Genomic DNA, 13,918 nt, shown 5'->3' with positions numbered 1-13,918 from the left:
GAATAGTCCCCTTCTCCCCCCACCCCCCACCCACCACCACATTGCTCCATGTTCCTGGTCTGAAATAAATGTCTCTTAGGATTTATAGAATTCTGTGGCTCTTTAATTCTCTGGAAATACACTTGATCAGATACAGCAGAGGTTTGAGAAAATAACATGAGAAATTGACATTACATTATAAAAATGGATTCGTGAGGGGTAAAGAACCTGAATTTAAAGATTTTTTATATAATCATGCTCTTCCAACTTTTCCTGAAGGCTTTTCTCTAATCTTTGGGAACAGAAGTCTAAACACAAAATGTCTTTAAATCCCATAATTTGAATAACGGAAGCAAACATTAATGGTAATGTCGGCACACTTGGGTCCTTTTAACAACTTCTATTTTAGAGATGTGATAACTATTATCCAATTATGTGCCCAAAATTAGGATCAATATATCCATTTAAGACAAAAGTCACCAGAGTATTTGGTGAAGCTGAAAAGGCTCCTTCTCTGTGCCCCTACGACATGCTCCCTAAACTCATTTCTCATGAGGGTCCCACCTCCAGTTGCCTACGATAGTATAGAAAAAATGTTTCCACGGATGGGGCACAGTCCCCCACCAGCCTGGTCCAGTTGAGAATCGTTGCAACCACCCCATCTGACACATTTGTCTTGTAAGTGCACATCTGAAAGAAGCCAGCCAAGCTCCCTTGGGTCAGCCCTGCCTAATCTCTAGAACAAAACCCAGAGCCTTTTGGACAGGAGCAACTCCACATGTTTGTGGCACAGTCCAAAAAAGGGCCTAATGAACAGCAATGCTTTCAGGCCAAGTCACCTCACAAGCTGGCTATGGGAAAGCTTTGGTGCCACCTGGTGGCCGCCATATCCAGGAGGGTCAAGCAGCCACCCTTGCTCCACCCAGATGAACAAGAAGGAAAGCATTTCTCTTCCATTTATTACTCTGCATTTCATTATTTTATTTCTACGAGGTATTGGGACAACTGAAGTCACAAAGACAAGACAATGCAGATAGAAGTAGAAAATCAGGGCTAAGGAAAAAAAGAGTCCATAAATGTGCCAACCATAAAGAAAAACATAACTGCTGTGGATGACTTTCCCAGGAGCCAAAGCAAAAAGGGAAACATGAATAGCTTAGTTCTCATGTGGGATTTGAAAATCTAGTGACATTGTCTTATCCTCATTTTAACTTGTTGTCTCAAGGTTATTCCTCAATGAAAAACAAGTTTTTCTTAGCACAGATTTCTAAAATCACTTTCTCAGAAGGGGATTTCCGTGAGGGATTTTGTCTCAAAAGTTACTAGGTTTGGTCCAAGTTGGTAGCTTTCTTGATTGAGGGATGGAATTTACAAGACCTAGAGGAGCAGACATGGCCACAGGCTTTAGCTGAGCCTCCCTAGACCTCTCCGGCCACACCGTGGGGAGAGGGAAACTTGGCCCTCAGCAGAAAGTCTAAAGGCTGGCTTCCTCCAGACTCTTGAGACCCAGTCTGTAGTTTGGCAAGTGGAGGGCAGGGGGTGAGGCCGACATCCTCCTGAGAAACCAGAGGCTCCTACCCACAGTTTCAGCCTGCATGCATAGAGTCTCCCCATCTACTGAGCCCCTCTGCAACCTCACCCTCGCCCTGTGGTTCCAAAGTCAACTCCATTCTCTAACCTCTCCCCGTTAAGAGAGAATTCTGACACTGAGAGGCCCTTCCAGATGAGTTATAAATCCCCTTAGCACCCCTCCCTGAGCTTCCTGAGAATCCATAGCGTTTCAGGTTCCCCACACCTCCTTCTTCATTGCTCTGGGTGGAGTTGCTTATCATTCAGCAAGCATCTCCTGAGTCCCACTGTGTGTCAGGCTCGTGCTGGGTACCTAGGACTGAACGGGTTCTGAGCTGACGGCAAGTTGTTTCACTTTCCTGAGCCCCCATTTGATCATCTATAAGAGATGGACAAGAATACCTACCTTGGAGAATCATGAGGAGACATAAATTGCATCCTTTGCATGAAAGCCCCTGTGCTGCCTACCACACAGCTGGTATGGAACGAAGGCTGAGGTTCTCTTCCTTCCCTCGGGCTGCAGAGCGGCACCTGCTCTGCCTGCCAGGCTCCAGGCTCCCCACACTCCTTGGTGCAGGGAGCACAGAGAAGGGCTGGCTTCCAAGTGCTTCTTACAACACAGGTTCTACTTGTGTCTCTAGACACTACTTGTCTCTCTGGACACAATTCCACCCGACAGGAAGGTGTCTTTCCATCATCCCATGCTCAGCCTCCTGGCTCTTCTCTTTCCTCCATTTCAAGCCACTGCCGCAAAGCCAGACCCTGTGCCCTTACCACCCAACTCCCTTCCCTAACCCCCACCCCTCAAGCCTGTGAAACCTGTTCTGCCTTCCCGCCTCCTCTCTCCTTGGGGTTCCAGACTGGCTGGCCCACAGCGGACCACTGTGTGGCATCTACATGCTCCCCGCCCCTCACCGCAGTCCCAGCCACCCGGCAGTTGCTGCCTCCCAGCCCCTTGCTGCCGGACCACTCTGTGGTGGCTCACCCTGTCCACTCCAACTTCCTCGCTGCTTGGACAACCTCCATGCAACTTACAGGCCCCAACGGTCCACACCTGCTCTGACTGTCCAAATGCCCCTCCCCTGCCTGGGTCTGCCCCCCGCCTTCCAGCCAGGACCAGAACTGCCCGCCACCCTCTCAGCCTCCCTCCCTATAAGATGTGTCCAACTCCAAGGAGGGAAGACACAAGACGACACTAACAGGTAGAATAGATCGACTGCCAGGTCCTCTGCCCTTGGACGTTGTCTGCGGACTGGAAACATAACCCGGAATGACAGAGGAAGTTGATCTGTACAGCAGGGAGGGTCCTCATCCTATTTCCACTCCAAGAGTTATGTTCCACTGCCTGCAAAATGAGCCTCCTGTGCCCAATACAAGTAAATCACCCCAGACCGGTGGCTCTGGAATTCTCCTTGGCCGTAAAGCTCAGCGGCAGTCTGGGCCCTAGGGTTATCACCTGAGCTGGCCATGCAGGGACCCCTTTGCTCCTCTGGTCAGTGTCCGAGCACACAGCCCTGCCCTGGATGGCCCAGGAGGGATTCCCTGTCCAGCTGTGCGTTTGTGCCTTTGCTGGATGCAGCGAACTGGCCACGGCTACGGAGGCGGGCACCCGGGCACCTGGCAGTATGACCCAACCACATGTGATCAGCCCCAGGATCCCTGCCTGGCTACAATCCTCCTCTGCCAAAACTGACTCTCTCACTCATTCCGTCACCAGCTTTCCTGAACCTTCAGCTGCCTGCTGCATATCCCACATGCACGGGGCCGGTTCCCAAATCAGTGTGACCTGCACCAAACAAGCACCACACTGACACACCAGGCAAGACCAGTTCCTTCCTCCCTGGGGTTCTTCAGTTCTGTTAATGGCTTCTTCTCTCTCCTCATCACTCACCCTCAAAAACCCAGATCTGAATGTCATCCCTGAGACTTCCTGGCTGTGTGACCCTCATCAAAATACTTCATTTCCCACCCTTGGTTTCTTCATTGGCAAAGTGGAGTAAATCAGAGCTGGGTGCAGGGCGATGGCCTCAGGGGCAAAATTGAAGAGGATACAGAAACAGTCAGCAAGGTTAATAATATTTTAAGAAAGGGGGCCTCCTTCATAGGGCCATTCTAAGGAACAAATGACATCAAGTGGCAAAGTCTGGCACAGCGAGAGATCATTTCCACCTTTTAAGCTAGCAAAGGTCCTTAAAATAATACTCAGTTTAAGTCATACATGGCTCTTAGCAGTCACTGGCACCACCTTTTTAGAGAGAAGTGTGACGATAGATCAAATACTTACACCTTGTAATTCAACTTCCAGGACTCTATCCCTGGATAGATGAGAAAATTATCCAAAACAGAGGTAAATCCTTATGTGTCTGTTTGTCGCAGTACAATTTAGAATAGTAAACCACTAGGAAACAACCTGAATACATGTATATATTGCCCTTGACCACATAAAACAGTGCAGAGAAAAACAGACTACAAGGGAGTTGGTCAAAATATAACAGCTTTTGCTTCCAGGTAGTATAATCATGGGTGGTATTTTTTTCTGTTTCATTTTCCTTTTTGCACTTGATATATTTCCTATAATAAGCATTTATTAATTATATAATTTAAAAATAAGGGTAATAAAACCAGAAGAACCCAGCCACCTTTGAATGTTCTCAATGTTCACATCAAATCTGTCCCCATTCCTGCTTCTTCATCCTCTCCAGGTTTGATGGACTTCTGTTCCTTTCCCTCCAGCCCCAGCTACACAGGTGGTGGTGGACTCATGAATAGAGCAAGGGTCTTCTAATCTTGGCTCCTTCCTTACTAGCTGTGAAACCTTGGACAAGTTCTATGATCTTCTGTGACTCCGTTGCCTCATCTGTAAAGTGAGGGCATTCAAATACTTCACCTCTCAGGAAATTTGTCTGTATGATACAGAAATCAGCTTCATGGACCCCCCACACACCCGGGGGGTCAACAACGGTGGCAAGGTTGGCATGAGGAGCACAAGAGACCAGAGGCCCTTTCCCATTTCACCTACCATATAATCCTCCTGGACTCTGATAGGTCCCCATTCAGGGGAGGGCAGCCCTCAATTATAACTATAATGGAATTTCCCTAGCACATACAGGATGATGGCTTTAAGTCTGAATTAGTTTGATTTAAAGAAAAAGAAGTAATATTTCTGCATCCCCGATTTCGTTGCCTGAGAGCCATGCCCACTATCCAGTGTCTTTATAAACTGTGTTATCACCATCCTAGGCTATGGCCATAGCCTCCCAACCGGTTTCTGTGGTTCCAACATCTGCCCACTCCTGCCAATTTTTTTTTAAAGTGCTTTGCACATTCTCCTCTGCTCAAAACCCTGCCATGGCACCCTCTCGCCAACCAAGCAAAAGTACCCTCTCCCCAGATACACCCTCAAACTTTCACCACTCAGCTCCCATCACCTTTTCCATACTAGTGCTTACTATTCTATGCTCCAACGAAACAGGCTCTTAACTCTCCACTAAATAAATCCTGTGCTTTCCCACCCACATGCCAAAACAGGTTATTCCTCCAACTCCGCCCATCCAAACCCTACCATCCACCAAAGCCCAGCGCAAACGGTGCCTCCTTCAGGAAGCCTGTCTGGATCTCACTGTCAGAGCACAATGCCTGGTGCCATGTTGTACAAGTACTCACTTGTCCCTAACTCTGGACAAATCACAGGGTCCTCAGTCTTGCGGTTGTTTAGGCAGAAAGCTGATTACCCAGGCAAATTATTTACTAGTCTTTGGTTCAAAGCAGTACCTCAGTAAATAAGATTCAAATCAGTGAGCACGTGAGTGACATATTCACGTTTGGCACAGCTCTGCAGCAGGCCCAGCTGGTGCTCCTTTCATGACAAATACCCATGCTCGCATTCCCAAGTCAAGGCCCCTGACCCTGATCATGACTATTCAACCCTAATGTCCTGGAGGGTCGAGAAGGAGAAATTGTATGCAGCGAGGAAAACTCAAGAGGCCATGCTGAACAAATCCAGATCTACCCGAACCTCAGCCATTTACTTTGGTTTTTGTTTTCAATCCCATCTGCCTTTATGCCTCCAGACTAAAAACTCCTGACTTTTCTGTTTGTTGTATGGAATTCTCTGTTTCCCCCCTCACCTCGTTTTCAATTTTAATTATTTTTTTCTGGGCCCTTCATTCTCCCCATTACGTATTTCTGAGTCACTCTATCCACACCCACATTCGGATCCAGACACACCCTGGTTTGGACCAAGAGTAAGAGCTGTTATCTGACCTCTAAAATGTTTCTTGTCTTTACAAACATTGAGGGCTAAACACTGAGGGCACTTGCTCAGAGAACCTTTTTCCAACCTAGAATTTACCCACGTTTCCCTACAGACATCCTGTGTGTACACAGTTATTTTTAAACTTTACACCCACAAAACTCTTGGCAAAAACACAAACTGAATGGATTTCAAACCCAACTGGCTTAAGCCCACATGTTTGAAGAAGAACACTGAAATGGCATGAACGCACTTACTTGCTCTCTTTAATGTTTGTCAGGTTAGAATTAGAGCCTTTCAGGGGAAGGTCGGGGGTTTAGGTATTTGACCTGTTTCTTTGCCTGGGACTGAAAATCACTTCCATCGTCACCTTCCAAGATTTCCCTCAGGGTAGACCAGGCCCTTGGAGGCTTTGTACCTTCAAAGCCACATGTATAACATAAAACAGCCCATGGGGTGCCGCTGGATGGAGCTGTGCATTGAGAATCTCATTCAGCGCCACTGCTGCTCCCTGGAGCTGCGGGTCCCATTTGCTCTGCGTTGTCACCATGCCATATACTTACCGTGCAATTATTCACTTATTTCTAAACTCCAGCGGACAACTAGCAGACTCTCCAACATGAGGTTACTGGGAAACGTAGTGCAATAACCCAGCAGGGGGAGGCAAACAATGATCATGAAGAAGGGAGCCCCCAATCTCTTTCAAGGGATGTTGCTCAGAATTCTGGTCTTCCACAGAGTGCACGAGCAGCTTCAAGGCCACCTTCCTCAGAGATGGGTCAGACCTCAGAAGGGCTGACATGTCCCAGTCGATCCTGGGAGAAGAGGCAGAAGACTGCCTGCGAGCCTGCAGTCAAGAACCTCCCTGCATAAGACACGGCAGGAGCTGGTGCTGTATTTGCAGCCCCAGAGAACAAGAGAGAGGAGAAAGTGATGGAATCTGTGTGCTGGACCACAACACTGTCCTATTTCAAGTCCTTCAGTGGCTTCTCATTGCCTTTGGACTAAAAATCCACATGTCTGTCCCCGGGCCACAAAGGCCTACATGATCTGGCCCCTAATCTCTCTCAACCTTCCCTCCCATCCCCCTCCCTGCCTGGCTTACTCTCTGCCAACCCGACACACTTCTTGCGGTTCACCCAGCACTCCAAACAATCTGCACATGCAGTCTCCTCTACCCGGGATGCTCTTTTCCCTCCACGTTGCTCCTAGATTGCCTTATTCTTTTGAGCTCAGTTTAAATGCCATCTCTTCTAAAAGGCCTTCCTTGACCATTTGTCTTTACCTGTCACCTCATTATCTACACACACATGCATTCCCTTCCCTCCATTCCTTTTATTCTCCAATCAGCCTCTGGCCTTTTTTTCTATTAGGAATCATGGTGTTTAAGTGTCTTTTTCTGTATACTGCATTATTTTTCATTTGGTACCCTGACCAGAATACCCTCTGTGATGGCAAAGGCCACCTCAACTTACATACCATTATTCTTTGAGGACTCACATTTGGCAGGTGCTCAATAAATATTTGTTGAAAGGATAAATGAATGAATGCCTGCATGAATGATGGGCACTTGCCAGGTATTTGCATGATTTTAGTCCACAAGCCTAGAGTACATGATCTATCAGATCCCTCTGTTTCTATAGATCAAATGTTATCTCCTGAAGCACTGATCTGCTGTCCCCATGTCACCATAGGAAATTTGATCCTTGCCTTCAGTGGGGCTCCCACCCCCTGTCCAGGAATGACATAATAATGTGGGCTTATCTGGTGCTGGGAAATCAGGAGAGGGGCTAGGGCTGGTCCATGGCAGTGGCCATCATGACCACTGGAGTAGCACTCCTATCCCAAGTATGACAGGCACTTTGCCCCAGGCAGGCTCAAAGAAGACCTCATAACTGTCCATCTCACTGTCCCTAAATCCTCCTGTTACAACGTAGAGACAGAAACAAATCCGTACTTTTTAGGGGTTCATAGTCTACCAGTAGAAACAAGCCTTTAAACATACACTTGCCCTACAATAAGATAATGGCAATGACACAAGTAAGAACCATTGTGTTTCCCAGAAGGAGGACAAATAACCCTTCCCGGGGAACAAGGAAAGCTTCCTGGAGGAGGTGAATGTTTGTGTTTGGTCTGGGAAAATGAGTGAAAGCCCATGTTGCCAGATAAAGGGGTGCAGAGTAGCTTTGATATAACTGGGGAAGTTGGAGAACATGAAGGAAAGAAATGCTGGATCTAGCTCCTTGAAAAAAACAATCTTGTGAAAGGAACTGCCTCAACCTCATTGTCCAGGGATACTGGCCAAACCTACCTTGGCTGTTGATCTGATGGTCATAGACTGCAAAGGTCTCTGCTTGCTCCGGGAAAATGAATGCAGAGAGAAATAAGATGTTAATTTAGCCTTCCTTGGAGAGTCCTGTTAAAAGAGCAGGCTACTCAAAATACCACCAAAGGCACACTGTATCACAGGGAGACCAGCATAATATGCGCTCACTTGATCATGGACATGATTATCTTGGCTGTAGATCAAATTTATGGTGAAGGTGAGTTGTATTTTTATGTGCTGAATGTATGCCTGAGAGTAGTACATTGGGCCCTTCTGGAAACCTGCCCATTATTGTATAGGGAACTTAGAGCATCATCTTACCGGATGAAATTACTCTAGCTTTTTTACTGTTACTTTACTTTTATGAGACACTGTTGATCCTATCTATCCTTCATTTACCACTATGCCCTTGGTCAGCAAAGAAACCACCTCATCTCAAGGTACCCACTGAAAAGTACATTCCCTGTTAATAATGATAAAACAAGCAGCTGGCATTTATTGAGAATTCAATGTGCCATGCCTTGTGCTAAGGATTTTATACGCATGATCTCATTTACTCTGAGATGGATGAGGTCGCAGTTTTCACCATTTTACTCATGAGGAAACAAGCACAGAGATGACAGGAAATTGCCCTTGATCACACAACTAGCAAATAATACATTTTCATCATTCCCTCATTCATTCATTCGGTTAAATAGATATCCTGAGTGTTGTTAAGTTGCATCACCACATGTAAAGCTGTCTGTAACATGATCTCTCCCCTGGGAAGTTTACCATATAGCAGGTAAAGGAAGACAACGCAGACAACCTAGAAGGAAGAGTGAGGTGCCTGGCAAGAGACAGGAGCGTTCTATTCTCATAAAGAAGTGACGAATCCCTCCTGTGAAAGCAAGTAACAACTCTGCTGGGTTTTGAAGGAGGGTAAAATTTTAAGAATAAAATGTGAGAAAGTCCTTCGAAGCAGAAACGTTTAAGTGGAGATTCCCCAAAACAGGAATAATTAAACCAGCATTATCCAGTATAGCATATGTTATCATTATTTTGTTAACAAACTATCAATGCATTTCATTTGCTTATTCGCGTATTTAATTGTAAGCAGAATTCACAGTATGGTTCTTCTCAGACATGACACCTGATGGTGAAAACCTGGTAGGAGTAGCACGTGGTTGTCCAAGGCTAAATTCAGGTTTCAAAAGTTCTAAGCAGATTCTATTAAAATTCTAACCCTAGGACTTAATTATGATCATTAACAGACTAACTATAGAGAAAACCATCTCCTTTTAAATGGGAAGGCCCTGCTTGTATCGGGTAGAAGTAGAGTGTGCCTGGTTTAGAGTCTGACCCTGCCTTTGGAAGGTCCTCAGGAATATCCAGGTAGAACACATGAAAGGTCTGGTTCAATGAAAGTCAAATATATAAAATTTCAGGCCCATCCATAGTCAGTCAGTGCACTGAGGACCACATAGTCACTTTTGAGCTGTCTGCCACATTTGTGATTTGACAGGAAGACCAGCTTTTCCCTCTATAACCAGGGGGGGGCCTGGGAAGGGGGATGAGTCTCTGCCTTCCCTCCACCCCCCCCCCCCGAGCAAAGCCAAATTCTTCCCACCACTTTGATTCTTGGAGTAGAAGAGAAGAAGGGAAGTAACTAGAGGATAAGAAGAGCAAGAAGGATGGAAGAAATGCAAGCTCCCACAGAGCTCCTCACTGCTGCGGTGTTGGGGGTCACGGGAGGTGGGGAGGCCTCACAGGGTACCTGGGTGTTCCTAGGAGGCCCTGACTCCACCCTGTACATCAGCACCATTAAAGCGCTCTGCACCCTCTTCCCTTCAAAGGGGAGGAGGGAGAATTTGCACCACTACAGTGCCTGTGGTGGCCATGGGAGGACAATTTCATAATTGTCCTTATTAAAACTCATCACAAATAAGGACAATCGGGCACAGAAAAGCATAATAATGTATGCAAGTTCACGTAAAAGTCAAATCTGTGACATTTTCAATTAGGTCAACAGAGGTCACAAAATTTTCAAAACAAAATTCATATTAATTTGCTCTATTTGGGAAGTTGTAATGTTACCTCTGGAATTAGGAGTGGAGTAGAGAGGCCTGAGAGGATGTAGTTGAGCCCAGAGGTCATCAGAACAAATGAAGCAATGAGGATGAGGCGTCTGGAACATACAGGCAAGCAAGTCCCATGGTCCCACACACAGATTTCATTCTTGAATGAGGGCCATTTGCGCCGTCAAAGCCTGTCACAGAGTTCCCTCAAATCATCAGAGTTCATCCAGCTTTTCCCCAGCTAAGTACAATCAATTCAAGAATGTATTTGATTTTCATATAACAAATATAGGGTCTTCAAAACAACCATCCTGCCTGTCTGGATTTTTGTCTGTTCATTTAATTACACTGTCTAAAATTCCTGCAGCAGAAAGATGGCACCGTAGTTAAGACCATTCTGCTGAATTGCAAATGTCTTCCATTGCATTTGGCAGCTTCCTCCCCTACCACATATCTTTAGCAAGGCACCATAAATCAGCATGTTCTAAACAGCTGAACCAGAAATAACCGAAGAGGATGTTTGGACCAAATGGAGAGGGAGGCCAGGATGAAAGATTTAAACGCTAAGGAAAAATGCATGATGAAGGAACAAAGAGATAGGAATTAAGCAGAAGCTGTTTTTATAGTACATGAATAAAATGATATGTTTGCAAAAAGCTTGATGAAGTCATGACTGATACTAATTTGTTTGTTCTCCCCCCTCTGACTCATCCAAATTACTATCCTCAAGGTCACTGTAGCATTAGCCTAATTAGAGCCAGTGACAAAACCGATGTCTAGTGTAGAAAAGACCAGACCACATTCTACAGAGATAATGCCTGATCCCATTGCTGGCTTCCAGAGGACTCCAAATGTCCTATGGAACAGAACAGGTAGGGAAATTGCCTCCACAAGGGACAAAAGGAAGAGCTTTTACCTCCAGCCATTTCCAACCATTTGCTTTTCATTGTTATGACTGAAAAAAATTCTAAAATAGTCTAATAGGCTAAAAGAGAAAATATATGCATAGCTCCCGGAAGAGCTACCCTTTCATTCACTGAGCATCAACTACACGCCAGGCACTGGGCTAAAAGCTTTATAAGCATTCTGTTTTTAATCCTCAGAACAACCAGTATGGTAGTTTTATTTTATCTGTGAGAGGACAGAGATTCAGTGGGATTTAGTAAGCTGTCCAATGGCATACAGCTAGTTAACAGCTGGGTCAAATTTCAGACCCAGGTCTGTCTGATCCCAATGACCAGGCTCTTCATCACTACACTGTACTGCCTCCCCACCACTTGGTTAGAAGTAATTCTTAGCTGTAAACAACAGGATCCAGTCTCCTAGTTGAATCTGGAAAGAAATTTCTTAAAAGATGCCAGGCAGACCTGAGACTTTTTGGAAGGGGCAGAGCCCCAGGCTTGACTACCACACAGCCAGGAATAATGCAGCGAGGAATGATGCCACACTGCTCTGGGGAATTCTTCCCAGCAGAAATGCCACTGCTGTTCTGACCCATGACTGGCACAGATCATGCCTGGGACTGGACATCAGATTCTCAGCTAAAACTGCTCCAGAAGAGCCAGAGGCCTCTGCCACCAAGCTTGCCAGGAGATCAGTCTCCCTGTGTTGCCTGCCATTACTCACTTTCCATCCATGTCTTCTGTGAGCACTTCTAACTAGGGGACTTTGAATCACATGGCCACCCCTAGGTGGCAAAAGGGAGTTTGGGAGATGTAGTCTGGAGGTGTTTTTCTTGGGAAGGTGAGACTCACAATATGGAAACTATGAAAATAAGGAGAGGGTAAACAAAAAGATTTAGGCCCACTAAATATAGCATTAAATAAGCAGTTACTGAGGAACTACTATGTGCAGAATAGGACAGTAGACTCAAGGCTTTCAAGGATGAAGAAATATGGTCCAGGTCCAAAATCTGGTCCTTGGAAGAATGGAATCTGATAGGTTAACATGAATGACCAACCACCCAAGACAGCCACCCATGGAAGAGCCAAATGGGCAGAGAGGTGTGTGCAATTTCTGCGAGCTGGGGCATCAAGATGTAATGGATGAAAAGATAGCTCCAGAGGATTTTAATTTCAAAGGCACAGAAGTCATCCACAAAGAGGAGGAATAGGTAAAGATATTGGCTCTTTCTCCACGCTAGCCTCAGGGTGTGTGGGGCAGGGAAGAATGACCACACCCCCTGTAAGGGCAGGGGATCTAAGATCTCACTTTAGTTAGACAGTGGTGGATCCAAGAGTGCAGGAACTTATTTATCATGGAGTAGTGTTTCTTTAGGGATCACTGAGCAGGGTAGTGAGGGGAGAAGGCAGCCACCAATGGGGACAGAAAACACAGGACACTATGATCATGCAAACATGGAAGAGGACAGAGGTCCAAAGGGTCCTGCATGCTGGACGGTCGCTTAAGGATGGCAAGTTGTAAGATTGCACCAGGCAGCGTTATGAATGACAAACCATAGTGCCCGCTCTGGCTTGTTTAAATAGCCAGGATCTCTGAAAGAAATTAGTTTGCTCACCAAATCGTTGGGAGCATGAAAGGGTCAGGTTTGGGTTATGCAGCCAGGAGCCAAGCCCAGACTCTAACCTGAGACAATTTCAGCAAAGATCCTCTGTTGCTGTTGCTGAGAGACAACCTCACAGCCCCCTCAATGTTTACAGTGCTGCCTCCACGGCCAGACCACTTTTCTTCCCAGAAAATGGATCCCGCAAGTGCCATCTTCCTCACATGGTCTGATATAGGATCATCTCTCTGTTGGTGCCTTTTTCACATGCCTATGTTCTCGTTTCCAGGCTGGGGAAATGAGTTCAGCCTTCTCCCTTGGGAAAGAATATTCTTCAAGGATATAGGAAGCCACATTCATAACAAATGTCCATGACAAAGGCACAGTGTGAGTTGGCCTCTTGTGTCAACTGAGGGCACAGCAACACTGGACTTGGCTTTGCCATCTCCTGACCAGGAGGCAGTATCTCCTACAGCCACAGAGAAAGTTCAAGGGTCTTGGGCTCCAAATGGGGTACTTCTGGGCAACCAGACCTTGAGGAGAACTAAAAATCTGTAATACATTTACTCACCCTGAAATATAAACGTCCAAGAATGCTTATATGCTACCTTCCCAAGAATTCTGCTTTTATAGTAGAAAAATAATGCTTCAAGTTAAAAAGGACAATATACTAATTGGCCAATTTTTGGTAGCAAGCAGCCAGTGGGGCAAATGTTTTCTAGGTGGCAAGAGGGGAAGCTGTGGCAAACACTTGCACTACGTGATTGGATATTGGATAGGCAATCCAAGGCCTATCTCTCATTTATTCTTATGAACAGTATTGCAGTTTTGGTGGGAGAAGGTGTTCTTTAAAACTAGTCACCACCACCAACAAATTTTCTAAAAAGGAAATCAATAAAACAATCCCATTTACAATAGGATCAAAAATAATAAAATACTTATGGACAAATTTGACCAAGGAGTTAAAAGATTTCTATACTGAAAACTATTAGATATTGACGAAAAAAACTGAAAACACAAATAAATGGAAAGATATCCATGTTCATGAATTGAAAGAAATAATATTGTTAAAATGTCCATATTTCCCAAAGCCATCTATAGATTCAATGCAATCCCTAGCAAGATTCCAGTAGCATTTTTACAGAAGTAGAATAAACAATCCAAAAAAAAAAAAGGAACCACAAAAGACCTTGAATATCCAAAGAAATCCTGAAAAAGAAGAAATGGAGGCA

This window comes from Eumetopias jubatus, unplaced genomic scaffold (assembly GCF_037043125.1).
Source record: "Eumetopias jubatus isolate StellerSeaLion01/CBP00866 unplaced genomic scaffold, mEumJub1_p1.0 scaffold_3, whole genome shotgun sequence".
NCBI lineage: Eukaryota > Metazoa > Chordata > Mammalia > Carnivora > Otariidae > Eumetopias > Eumetopias jubatus.
Note: the sequence above shows the minus strand (reverse complement) of the source record.